The sequence below is a fragment of the Bombus fervidus genome, chromosome 9, assembly GCF_041682495.2.
Source record: "Bombus fervidus isolate BK054 chromosome 9, iyBomFerv1, whole genome shotgun sequence".
NCBI lineage: Eukaryota > Metazoa > Arthropoda > Insecta > Hymenoptera > Apidae > Bombus > Bombus fervidus.
The window spans coordinates 6,413,664-6,427,904 of NC_091525.1; the positions used below are offsets into that span (position 1 = coordinate 6,413,664).

A 14,241-nucleotide genomic window follows, 5' to 3' on the forward strand; every position below is an offset into this window, starting at 1 on the left:
AAGAACAAACATGGCCATATTTCCGATAACGCCAAACAACGTCGCGTGTACTGTTGTATCAACAAGGACAAGGAGACCGTATAAATAACACGTCTTTCTACGGAACGCGTAGAAAAACGACGACTACGAGGGAGGAGCGAGAGAATACGTAGCATATAGAGACCGCGTATTAAATAACGGAAAAGTGAGAGTTACGGCGATCACCGGTGTATACAACGATGCGTGAATTACATCGGATAAAATGGGATATTAATGTGACTGACCTTTTTGTTGTTGATCGGAGACGATGGTTGACGATGGACGAAGTCGATGTACAACCGGAGGGCTGGCTCGAAAAACAGAGTGTACGAAGAGGCAACCGGCGAGGACGACGACAACGTCCGTACGAGTCTCACGTTTAGACTACGTGCGTCTCTCCGGTCGTCGGTGGCGGTGACAGTGGCGGTGGTGGTGGCGATAGTGGCGGCGGCGGCGTCGGCGTCGACGGCGTCGAGTGGCGGTGGTGGTGGTAGTTGCTTTCTGTCCTCCAAGCGGGAAAAAGAAGGGAGGAGAGGAAGAGAGAGACGAGGAAAGACCGATGTGATCGAAGTCTCGTGGCAAACGGTCGTAGACTGAGTGAACCCGAGTTCCGACTGAGCGGCTGAGTTGCTGTGGCGGCGACGGTGGCGCCACGCCGCGGAGGGTTACCCGAATTACCATCGATCCATCGAAAATGGTATGAGGTAAGCTAGCGAACGAGCGCGAAGAGGAGAGAAAAGACGAGAGACAGAGAAAGCTACACCGACAGAGGGTCGAAGAGGGTGCACGACCAACGGAACCCTATCGCCAGGGGTTCGAGAGGAAAAGGGAGAAGGAGGGCGACGAGTCGAGTCGAGAAGAGGGCGGGGCGTACGCGTTCCACACGTTTCTATCTCTATGTTCTATACCTATTGCCTTTCCCTTCTTTCCTCCTCCTTGTTTTCCTTCTTTCTCCTTTCACCCCTTGCGCGCCTCACTCTTTCCTTATCCCTTATTTACCACCCCTTCTTTTGCTTTATACGCGAGTGTCACCCGGTATTCCTGCACTTCTACATTCTCCTTCACCTTAATATCTGCTTCCTGTACTCCTTGGATCTCTCGCGTGCCTGTTCGATTAATTTCCTACTCTTTCTTACGGTGAGATGCCTTTTTTTTGCTTCTCATCGAATTCTCTAACCCATTGGCATACTGATTTCGTTATATACACTGTGTATATACAGTGGCGGATGAAAGAAAGTTTATGAAGTAGAAAAACATGGCAATTTTACAAAATGGATTCATATTTAATGAGGGCAATGAATAAATGTAATATACGTACAATTTCACAGAATAGACGACTATTACCAGTGTGGTAAAATATTGCTAATACAAAAGTTAATTCAATTCATATGTAGTGTATCAGTTTTGAACTTTCTTCTATCTTGCACTGTGTGTCTGATAGTAGAATTTCATTGAAACTTTGATTCAGATGATTCAAAATTGAGATAAGTTCTTTAAGTCTGCAGTTCTCGTTTAAGATTGTACTATTTATGAAAAGGAAACATTCAGAAAATAATGGCAATTATAAAAAGTCCTAGCAGAGCTATGCATGGGAATGGGATGATTAATTTTCTATATTTTGAATCTTTTTCTTATCGATTCTAATCGATCTTGATCGATTAATCTCTTACTCTTTTCTACGCTTTTGCGATATGTCAAAATGGTAAGATTTCCCTTTCTAGTCGTCGAATTCTTTAATTATACTTAAGTTATCGCGTCTTACCCTCTGTCAACTTAGTTTCTGCTCCATTTTCCGTTAGATTCGTTTTTCTCTCTTTTCGATCGTCGTATCTTGATACGATCGCTTCATCGTTATTTGGAGCTTCTTCGATTTCTTCGCAAACAAGTGCACCACAGCGTCGAAACTATCGTTAGAGAGAACTTTACTCGTACGAAACTGCAAAAATGGAGAAATATAGGTCGAGCGAATGATGAGAATTTAGACAGCTCTTTGCATCTTGCCTTGCCACGGTCAACATGAGGAATTGTTCTGTCACTGTTATCGTATACGTGTCATTCTTAAAGCGGCACATAAATCGTTCGACGAAAATATAGCGACGGCCATTTCCGCTATAAGTTCATCCGAATATCGCAGTTACATACGCATGTATCTTATGAATCGATAAAAAAAGCACGCCGGCTCTGGTTATTTCGTTCATCTGGCTCGATACCTAATGCGGAGACATGCTTCGTTTGCAGTTCGCACGATCGAAGTTTCTGGTACGCAGCGACAATAAAAGATATTCACATATATCGCCTTGGGATCCATTAAGTAAACGCAACTTCTCTATGAGCTGTCGTATACATGCAAACATTTTTAGCTGAGTGCGCTCTGTGGAAAAATGTAAATCCAGGTCAACGTTATTCTGAATAGGAGACTGACAGAGAAACGAAAACATATATAGAAGTTAGCGCAATATCTTTTTAAGGTAAGCTTTCGAGTTTACTCGTTGTTTGCATCGTACAGAAACACGCGAATCATATCGACGTGCAAAATGAAATACGCATACATCCGCACCTTTCACCGTCTTCTTTTAAAAGGTATGCGAATAATTATCGTTGCACAATTTTTAATGCGAATACCCTGGCCCGTCAATTTTATAGAACGCGGTATCTTTCCGAGACTAACTTTCGCATCTGGTTGTTGTTTCTATCGTACAGAAACGCATATACAATATCGATGTACGAAATGGAATACGTAAAACATCAAACGCCTTTCACCTCCCTTTAAAAACCATGCGAATAATTATCATCGCATAATTTTTAACACGAATAACGTTAGTCGCCGACTTAATAAAAACGAATAGATGCGTATTGTGTACGTATATATCGACGAGTGGAAACCGTCGCGACATTATCGTTAAAATTTTACGACATTGCAGAATAGCTGCTTAGTATGGAAAGCATTGGATATATCGAGGTAATGGCGTGACATACATAGTGCAGCTTTATCTCGCTTCGTTGTCGGACGAATCCGACGGGTGATCCGACGATAAATCGATGGCTTTCAAAGGTGAGCCAAACACGGTACTTGGAAACGGAAATTCATCAGCGAGTACAAGCACGGAAAAGATATTCGCGCGAGATGGCGAGTGCAACAAGTCAAAAGTATCAGACAGGTTGAGATTATTACGGGCTGGTTACTTCGCGTGATACGTTCCACCGTATTAATTATAATCGCGGCAGGGCAAATTGGTCTGCGAGCTAGTCCACCGAGGCAAATAGTCGCTCGAAGCTGAAGTGACCGCAGTAAAATTGAACGTGTCAGTAACAGCGTAAACAACTGGATAGGCAAACGTCTGATGCATCTTGGAAGCGACAGAAATCCTTACGCGAGACCATGAAACGAGGACCGCTTCGTGACAGGGAAGCCGGAAATTACGTAATTTCCTTACATTCTGCCAGGAGTTGAACGCTTTATACGAGACGCGCCGTCGACGCTTTGGAATATCGAATTTCTAATCGAATCAATAATTACGAAATATCGCGTAGAGGAAAGCACTGAAAACGCTTCTTCCCTGAACGCCATCGTCGTACAACGTTTTCCTCTCTTTTCCATTTCGAAGCTTTGTCCTTTGTAAGGAAAAAGGAAACCGTTAGCTATGAGAAATGGAATGATATCGCGACAAGCTGACTATATACGATATTTTTATATAACGGACGTTCTTAGTCTTATCTTTTGAAGCAACAACGTTTCCTTTGAATTTTTCCCTTTAATCACTTGCAACCGTGTTACACATTCTTCCTTTGTATTTTCTTGTAACATCAAAGTGAATTAAAAAATGTGATCTACGAATCGTCCATCGTCTAGCTAGGAGAATGAAAAAGGAGCAAAGTGAGTATCACGTTGGTATGTGCGTATGGATTCTCGGTGTTCCTCGGATGCCCGCCAGACTTTGGTTCCAGGAGATGCTACTGTGGAATCACGTCCTGAGACTGGCGAAGTGCAAATCCATGTTAGTGGTATAATGCTCCACTATAAGTCTCGGAATTATGTGAACCGTGATAAGCATGCCGAAAAGCGGGAAAACACGATTATCTTTCAGGCATTCAACGTTGGATTATGTCATTGTGTTTATACTTTTCATGTCGACTATTGCTAATAAACCCGAATTGAACTGTCACTAGAGATAAGAGAACGGGAGATAAGAGTCGGTATTGTCAACTGGCACTTGGTATAAAGCGTGACAAACACAAGCTAGGTAAAAAATTTAGAATCCCTGCGCAGTAAATACTCTTCTAATTTGTTATTAACATTGTAACTACGTGTCTCATATATTGCCCATAGATGATTAGAATTGAATAGATGTGGTAACGATAAATTAATGATAACCATATTTAATCGTAGATTATAACATATAACCGTATTTCAATTTGAATAAAAATCAACGCTGATTTTGTCAAAAACCTCTGCCTGTTTCTAATAAATTGTGAAAACAAAATACTTAGAACCCGACGTTCTGTTTCGTAGTTTTAGTTTTTATTTGAAATTGATGTTACGGATATCAACAATGATTTAAACAATCCATATGTCGCGGGTCACAAGATAAAATGAAATTTTTCTTTCATCTATATTTTCCCTCCATTTCCTATGTATTTTAATATTCGTATCATTAGATCATACATCGTATTTGTTCTATTTGTGTATTCGTTTCGTTAATGATTCCATAAAGCAAATTTCGAAATTTCCTGTCTAAAGTTTCCGTGATAATGTTTAAATAGCAGGATTATAGGCGTCAATATATAATTGTTTAATCTATTACTTTCCGCAACTCCTGCAAATAGCTTTCAAGTTTGAATCGTTACCTTGCATGGATACGTATTTCTAATCGATTAATCACTTCCCGGGAAATCTGGGTTAATTATCGCGTTTCCTAATATTTATGACGCAAATCGACGAAATAGATTCAATAAATAATATTTTTATTTTATTACTCCATCGAATTATATACATCTAGCGTTTAAACTGTCTCGCTAGAATTTCATACGGAAATAAAACTGAAGAGCAGGTCTAAACGTAGCAAATTGATTAGTACTCGAAGATTGACGGCAATAAAACCGCGATCAAGCGAAATTATACATTTACAGAACGCAATTCGATGTACATGTGTGTGCTAAAGATATCCCCTTTAAACATAGTTCAAAGTGAGCGGTAATTTATTGATCCACGCGTCGTGTTCAATCCGCTTTCAGAGATTAAGCAAAGGTTCATGTAACAAAGAGGTTAACGGCGTTCTCTTTATGTTGAATTTCCTATTTTCCAGTTATCCCGTAGCCGACGTTTCCCGTACTCAGGAACATTGTTATTCTTTAGCTGGAAGGTTGCGAAAGGTTGAGAAATCGACAGCCAAGAGGGACACACAATCGGCGCGCTAGGAATTTCGCACCTGGTGACAGGGTGAGCGCTTGCAAGCACACACGTCAAGCAGTTTCGACGTTCTTACGAGCATCGACGACGGTGTGCAAACGGACGTAAGTAAATTGTAAACACCCTTTGACTATCAAGTGTAAGGAACGAAATTGAACTCCTCGTCGAATCTAACTGTGCAAGAGCTTGTAAGGCGAGCGCAACGCGTCGGGCAAGCATGCCCGTAAACCTGGAAAATTACATGGCTTTCGCTCGCATTTAATTCATTAACGATTTGCCCGCTACGTTGTTTCACATTCAACTAACGAGCACACCGAATTTTCTTCCACTCTGCAAGTGCTACAAGTGCCGCGTCCAAGTGTGTTTGTCCTTTAAATATTGCCGAGCAAACAAAGATCAAGTTAGAAAAAAGAAAGAAGCAGTTCTTTGAATGAAGGACAGCTTTTAACTTAACACTGCAACTACCGACACGTAAATAATGTGTACCTAAGCATACGTACGAGCATTATACTGGTATAATAATATCCTGTTTCTCTTGCGATTTAATTAGCAATAGAATATTTAGCACGACGAGACATTGTCTCTATGAATTCCTTTTCTTGCGTGATTTAATAGTATAATCTCTTTTGTGTCTTGTTATTAAACGTTAAAAGAATCAATACAAAAATATACTCCTTTCCTATTGAGGGGAATAAGAGCTGAATGGATTAAAATAAAAAGTTACTTGTCACCGAGTATCGAAATCAGAAGACCAACAAAAATATCCTCTTATTTTCTTCGTGTTATACATATATGATCGCAAATAAATTTATATATCTAATGGAAAAATTGAATATCTAAATAAAGATGTGAGATGATATCATCGTTAACTTTATCATAAGCGTCGGCTCGCTTTCGGTAGTTACCAAAACAACAAAATTCGACGTATGGTTGCAACGTTCATCGCGTTAATATCCGACAGTATATTACTTAAATAGCACTGGTGGGAATTAAAAGATAGACGAGCAATGAGGACGGAAGGATGAAATTTCAAAGTTTCGTCAAAAATGCGGACGGGTACGTGGTCCGATCTAATACACTTCCTCGATGAAAAATTGCTTCGAATGAAAGCAATAACCACATTCCTTGCCGCGTGGTGGTTTAATAAAAGGCACGTTAGACTATACCGAAAGGCATCGACCGCGAATATTAGATTTCAGTGTTCGCGTTTACGCAGGTACGGTGAGGACATTAATGGCAGTCGTGGCGGTCGAGTGTGTGCGCGAGTGGCTTAATTAAACTTTAATTGCTTCAATGCATCTGCGATCGCATTTCTCAACTGCGAACTGTGACGTATCGCTATGAAATAAACTTGTTGATCACAACGACTTTTCAAACAATTCGGACCGCCGTCGTTCGTCATAAAGTGCTCCGGTTAGAGCGACGGACGGCAGTTTAATTGCGACGAGGGTAAGCCTCGTTGCAAAGTATCAGAAATTCCCCCGGGCCAATCCTATTTAGCTTATGAAAATATTCATTTTAGACAGAGCACAAAACGTGTTTGGAATACGTTTCAGTCTCGCGCTCGTCCCCCGCTTCTTTTTATCGTTCAACTTCGCGCCTTTTTAATTAGTATCTTCATAAACGCATCGTCGACGAAAAAGCTTTGCAAAAGTAATTTGAAAAATTCCCAATGCTCAAAGTTTCAATTCAAACCATTTGCGAGGTCTAATTGCTATAATATAATAATTCGAGAGCACGGCGAGTGTGGTCACGGCGACCTCCGTCAGATGAATGGATAACTGAAGAGAATGGAGTTGATAAGTGAGAAATCTGTAAGTCTGCCGTGGGTTTTCATTTTTCCACCACAATTCGATCATTAAAACTTGCGCATCGTTTCAAATAAATTAATATTTTTAATTAATCTTATGGCAAATATCATATTCTCTTTGCCTTCATTTCACAAATATCTTAGTCTCGCATTTTAGGATTTTTATTACACGCGCTACTCGCCTTTGCAAGCTTCTATGCCATTAAAAATACCGTTTATTTATGCGAATGATAATTCCGTGGTAAATATCACACATTCTCTTTGCGTTTGAATTCAAGAATATCTTGTTCTCATGCTTCACGATCTTCATTTCACTTGTTACATGCGCTTTACTCCAGTCTCGAGGCACAAGGTTATTATTACCATAAATGGAAGATAAAAAGCGAAAGAGCAGAATGTTGCTCATTTACAGCACTCATTTGCGCTTTTACAAAATACCCGCCGTTTCAATTTCCATTAACAAACGCGACAGAAACGATATTGCTGTCTCGATGCTCGCATCAAGGATGCGAAGCGGAGAATAGATGAGAGATAAAGTATGGTGGTAATTGCTTTTCGTATTGCAATAAAAGTGCAGGCGAACCTATCTATTATACGAGCAAGCATCTGATATCATTTGTTCCTAAGGATACGATGTTCGCTTGCGAGACGATGCTCGTTCGTCAGTATGTCATTTTCTCCTGATTTACACTTCTCCGTAGAATGATCTCGCTTCTACCGAAAAGCGAATAAATTGGCTACGAAGCGAACGAAAAGAGACGTGTTATAAAGTGGACATTTACTTTACAAGGTTGTCAGGTAGAATGTAAACGCAAAATAAAACTAGGAGCGCAAAATCGTGGATAGATACGATATCTCGCGTATGTACAAGGTGACGTAAGATCGTGACGAAACGAAACGGTGACTGGCAAGAAAGGTTAATGCTCCCAAGCGAAAATCGACGATTTGAATCGACATCAAAATAAGTTAGAGAAAGTAGCCGAAAAAGTTCACGTTTCAACGTGCGACGTAGCCTGTGCGTTGATCGGTATCGCTTCGAGCGATCTGTTATGCGTACAGCTATTAACATACAGGTCGAATTAAAAAGTGGAAAAATTACAAAGTTGTGATGCCTATCGGAATCACGTTAGAACGACCGATCCGCAACGTTGACAGGAAGGTCAGTGTTATTTTTTTCAATTCCGACCATTTCCGCCAACTTGGAGAAATATATATATTGTTGCTGTTGCTGTACACGTTGTATACACGCAAATGTAAAGCTGCTACCTCATCGAAGCAACAACGAGCAACATTCTGTTGGTGTTCCACATTTTTCTTGAAAATGTTGCCGGTTGTGTTTTCCAATGTTCCTTCATGTTCCTTCGGGTTCCTGTTGCTGGTAACTTGCTGCTTATTGTTAGTTTTCATTGGATCAAAAAACAAATATGGGCAAATGGCAGCAACACATACTGAGAGAAACAAACGTGTCTTCGATGTATGCTTGCTGCTAAGAACAAATGTCGTTTTGAAATCGGAACAAAACTAAAATATTTCTTTGCTTTGGTCACTTCGAGGTGAACAAAATGTTTCTGCGAGTTGATATTTGTTGGATACTATTTGGAACATGCCGCAACGACAGGCAAGGAAAAGTGCTTCGTTGTTGATTCAGCGAAGACGCAGCTTTAAGGAGACACAAGTATAATCGCTGACTGGTTACTTCCTCGACTCGTCGATTTGCGTCGAGTGAGAGGAAACTCTCGAATCCACCAAGGTCGATCATCTTCGCATCTTCGTAGTAAATCACCTCATTCCTTGTGCCCGATTTTTACGACGACGAGGACGGAAAAGCCACGGCAAACGGCCGCGCAATTGACGAATCGATTGTGAAATGGCGCGAATGAATGAGAAATTCGTGTTCACTGTTCAATGGTCCGCAAACAGCGGGGTTCGTTTCTTCGACTTAATTCTAATTATGAAGCGAAGTTTCGACAACTGGAAATAGCGGTTTCAACGAGCAATTTCCAAACTAAGATAAGATTTTCGTTACGTACGAACTGCCAAAGTACATATATATACCAGACATAAGTATTAAGATATCTACTTGTCACATTTACTAACAAAACCTTATTCTCTTTAATATTCTATGTTTTAAGATATACACATATAAAAATCGATAACAATATAACTAGGAAACAAAGACCATAAAAAACATTCAATTTGCATTAACTATCAACGTACTTGATAAAATCTAAAGTTTCGTTCATTTTTAGTTTTGATGATTATAAGGAATAAAATCATTGCAGTTATCTACCATTTTTGGGTTAAAATACCTTTGACAAGTCTAATTATACTAAATATGTTTTATATTTTTTTTTAAATAAATTTTTAATTAATTAAATTTTTTAAATATTTTTTATACTTTCAGATGAGAAGGTATCGCCTTTTAAAAATTAACCAAGTCACAATATTCCATTATATGAAAGATTACAGAAAATAAAATCGTTCCAGTCGTTTCTCATGTCATTTTATCTGTGTAACATTTTCTGCGTGATTAAAAATACTAATTACTAAGTAAAAATACTAATAATAAAGTTAAAAGTACTATTTCAATACAAATAGGATAATATTGTCACAAAGCGCGTTTTTGGCTTCTTTGGTAAATCAGATATATAAAATTCGACAAGTATATTCGATAAGCAGATTTATGTAAATGATTCTAGTCAAAAGCAATGAGCCATGATCAGGATCGGTAGTGTAGAGTATATCGTGCTGCACGAGTGGCGAGTGTTATCGAATATACCAAATATGTTAAATAATCATCATCATGCATTGTGTTACATAGGTAACACCGTAACCACGGCATTATCGCGATTCGCCAGGGAGACTAGCGCGAACGCTTCGAGCATTACGACATGCTATTTCATCGCGGTACTCTCTTCTCTCGGGACGATGCCAGAACGTCTGAGAATGGAATCTCCACGGCGACGACGAGGTAAATTGCTGATCTCACGATGCGAATGTCATTATTGTCAATCGCGACATCTCGCCATGTCATCGCGCGTATTAATTAATTCGAATCGGCAGATGTCATTACCAATCGAAAATCGAGAGTCTGTGAGTGAGAAACCGACCAGCATGCTTCGAGAGAGAGTCGACCCCTGTCGCTTTCCCTACCACTGATTTTGATTTTGATCTGGTGACCGAACACGAAACTTTCGCCGCCGCACGAAATTTCTTTAGCCTCCGCTTTTTTTTTCGCCTCGAAGAGAACCGGAACCGTAAGCACTGGTCGGCAAAATTTCGTTTAGTATTTTTTCAACATATCATTTGGTACATTTTATACTTGTACTGAATATTTTGTAATTCGTATAGAGGTATATTTTTAGATTTGTTTCAGAACTTCACTAATAGATATGTGCTAGTTAAATCTCATCGTAGTGCTAATGAAAGTTCAAACTTTCAAATATATTCATAGAAGGTGTTTACAAGCGTTTGTATACCTTCGTGTACCACCATACACGTTAATAATTTGTTTCTTCTCTTTGCCTTCTTCGCTGCTAACATCCTTTCCAATTTGCTCCTTGTGCACTACCGTGTCATATATTATGTGGTCTCATTATTTTATTAAACACTCTGTACAAAGTATTGACGTAATGTACGCGGATTACAAATTAAACTAGTACCTATTGTTACTTTACAACTGAAATATTTGAACAGTATTCATAATTATTCTCCTTTCATATTTACCAAATACATATAACTAAAGTATCTTAAACATTGTGCTTTACCGTACTGTTACGTATCTCTACAATATTTAATTTGCTTACATATTCTGTATATAAATTGACGATTTCAAATCGTTTGATTAAATATCGCAAATTTAATGGTTACGTAATGAAAGATGCAATCGCATGAAAACCACGTACAGCCACTGTGACAAAAACTTTATTAATCAGTGTACTCGTCTCTGTCGAGTTTCATTTAACCCACTTGCTTTCTGAAAAGTATCTAGAAAACGGTTCTTCCGAAGGATGTTGCAGATTACGCAGAACATTGCGCACCGCCCTGCCTCCCTACGCTAAATTACAATTCTGCCAGAGACACTCATTAGAATCGTTATTGAACGCACGTCGCCGTGCATCTGTCTATGCTATGTATGCCAACCGAGTGAACAGAAAAAAAAATTCCATCATTCCCTTTGGAAGAATACGGAAGACCTTCGGTTCTCCAAAGATCACGACTTCCAATCTTGATTCATGTGTTACACGTCCCACGAGACGTCACACGGAACGGTTTCCTTTAACACGCGTAATTTATGATAATTATACAAAAAAGGGGGGCCTCAACTCCAATTTTACTGAATTGCGAATGGACTGTAGAGGGAAGAGTGCTGAGTAACATGCATTTTGTCCGAGGCGTAGGACGATCGTGCTACGAATGTTACGACAGAAAGAAAATGATACTTGGCACGTTACATTTACTCCGATATAAATGGTTGAAAATGAAATAGCATATGCATTTGCACAGAATAGCGACCTCATAATAGCAGTAAGGTATGGTTAGGTTAGGTTAGGTTAGATTCGAATTCCCCAAAATCTAACCTAACCTAACTTTTGAACCACCATTGTCCCACACTTCGAACGAAGCACATGCTACTCAGGACCCAGCTCTCTACGATATATACGAAATTCGACGATATTGAAGTCGAGGTTGCCTTTCCTGCATAATTATCCAATTTATGAATTATTTTAGATCTTAAAACACAATAATTCACACACCGCTTGGCCAGAAAATAGAAGGTCAACCGTGACTTTCTCCTTTGTTCGAATCTCGATTCACGATTCATGGTTTTTGCGTGGTCGAAAAATTTCCAGTTGTGGGTTGATCGAATAACTCCATCGCTATAACCTTTCATAAATTGGTGCGTTCGACGTCACAGGCTTATCAGCGCATCGTTCAGTAGATTGCATCGTGCAATATTGCGCCGTAATATCGCTACGGCGGTGCTTAATCAATGTATAAGCGAGCTCGACATCATGATCGTCGTCGCGATGTCTCTTTCCCGATCAAACGCGATCCGCGATACGCGTTCCCCATTTTTCGATACTTTTATAGGGCGACTCGCGTATCACGTGACGCTCATATTTTTTCGTTTCTGCTAATCACGTTTAAAACTTGAATATATGTATATAAGGCTAAGTAACGAGCACTTCGTTAAACTGATTTTTATGTATTTATGGAAAATTTTAAAGTGCAAAATAAAAAGAGCGCCAGTAATATGCAGAAGCGTATAAAATGTGCAAAATTTAGCATCTATTATAATATGTAGCGGGTGAAACGAATTTCCGCCGAGATTCTATTCTTTCGTATGGTTTTATAGAGAAACACGAATTTACAAATATATCCACGAACTACTCGTACATTCAGATCGCAAACTTACAAGATCTTGTAAAACCTATAAGAACGTGTTTCTTCCTTTTTCTTCTTTTTCCCCTCTTCTATCATCTCACTTCCTGGGAGCTTTATATTTATTTTTCTCATTTTTCGTTTCCTTTATCATATTACTTCGCTCGTGTCCTTTACTTATCCTACGCTATTTGTACTCTAATGGGAATCTTTCCCCGTATACGAAATAAATAAATGAAATTAGATAAGAAAAACGACGAACTTGATCGAGTTTTTCGAATTATACAAAGGTCACTTTCATCCTTACAATTTATCACGCTAATGTAGCTATTCTCTCATGCCACGAACCCTTGAGAGATTGGGTTGGTCGGAGAATATGCGCCCACGGTTCGCCACTTTTGTAATCCGCGTTTTACAGGAACTGGGTTAGGAGAATTCGCTGTTAACTGGGTCGACGTAATTACTCAAATTGCCGTCAAACCCTATTCTCCCGTCTGCGAAACACAATCGCGGATGATACTCTCCTCTAAATGCGACTGTCACAGGCTTTTTAGCTCGAGCATTCCTTCAGCTACGAAACAACTGCGTACCTCGACATCGAGTATCGTCGTTCTACCAATGCCTTTTACGTCGATCAACGAAAATCCTAGAATCATGAGCTTTGCGGCGTCTAAGGGCTGATAATTCTACTCGAGACAGTTTCATCGTGGCGCGCGTAGTTTCTTCGGTTAATCGGAAACCTTAACGAGGGTGCTTTCGTGTCAACTTTCTTTGTGTTACCGTGACCGTGTGGTCCCTCGTAGCGTGCGATTCCGCTGGTTGTAGCGAGGATTCCGTGTACTTAGTAGAGCACGGACAAAACGAACAGTGCAGATTCATCTTGGTCGGCCTTTTTCAATTCCCACAACGTATACGAACGAGCTCGCGATGAAGTCAAACCGAAGGCGAGCTGGTCTCTCGATCGCCTCAGGATAGAACCACTGCTGGGACGATTCAAGGATACGTTTCTCGATTCGAGCTAACCACACACGACCATACTCAGCTTCTTCTCTATATACGGTGTGTTTCAAAATGTTTAGGAAGAACTTCGGAAACATGCAGCACTCGAGACAAGTAAAAACTCTGTTAGTAAAGATACAGCGATATTTGAATAATAAATTTTATAATAAGTAGATTGTGGATTTTTATGCACGTAATTTGCGTAAGAATTTGTTATTTCCAAGTTCCAGTTGTTCAATCATACTCACGAAAATATGAATTTCCATAGTACAGGATTATTATACTTTCAAGAAACAATCGACTCGCTTCCATAAGATTATTCATCCATCAGTTTCGCAAGAAGATGACGTAAGTAGTAATAAATTCTAAAGAGAATTAACTTAAGCGAAAAAACACAATGTTTCTAACGTCCTCATTTTTTGTTATACCTTTTAATATGTTAAATTGAACGACGTAGCTTCTGAACTGTTCGTACAACAAACAGTACGATGTAATACTTTGGATGTATGGATTTGTGACTCCATAAGAAATGCAGTAAATGCTGCTCGTAATTATTAATTTGCCATTAATTTGTACGTTTTGATAAAATTCACACTGCTACCATCACCTTGCGACTCCGAAA

The 14,241-nt window shown here is 39.6% G+C and overlaps 1 protein-coding gene across 1 annotated transcript in view; it reads right to left on the bottom strand.

Moving 5' to 3' along the window:
* Cpx (synaptic transmission protein complexin) overlaps window positions 1–616 on the bottom strand; it is a 329,323-nt gene extending 328,707 nt beyond the window's left edge. Inside the window, exon 1 of the mRNA XM_072010352.1 lies at window positions 264–616. The gene's annotated coding sequence lies outside the window, so the exon portion shown is untranslated. The remainder of the gene's footprint in view (window positions 1–263) is intronic.
* Between the last annotated feature and the right edge of the window lie 13,625 nt (window positions 617–14,241).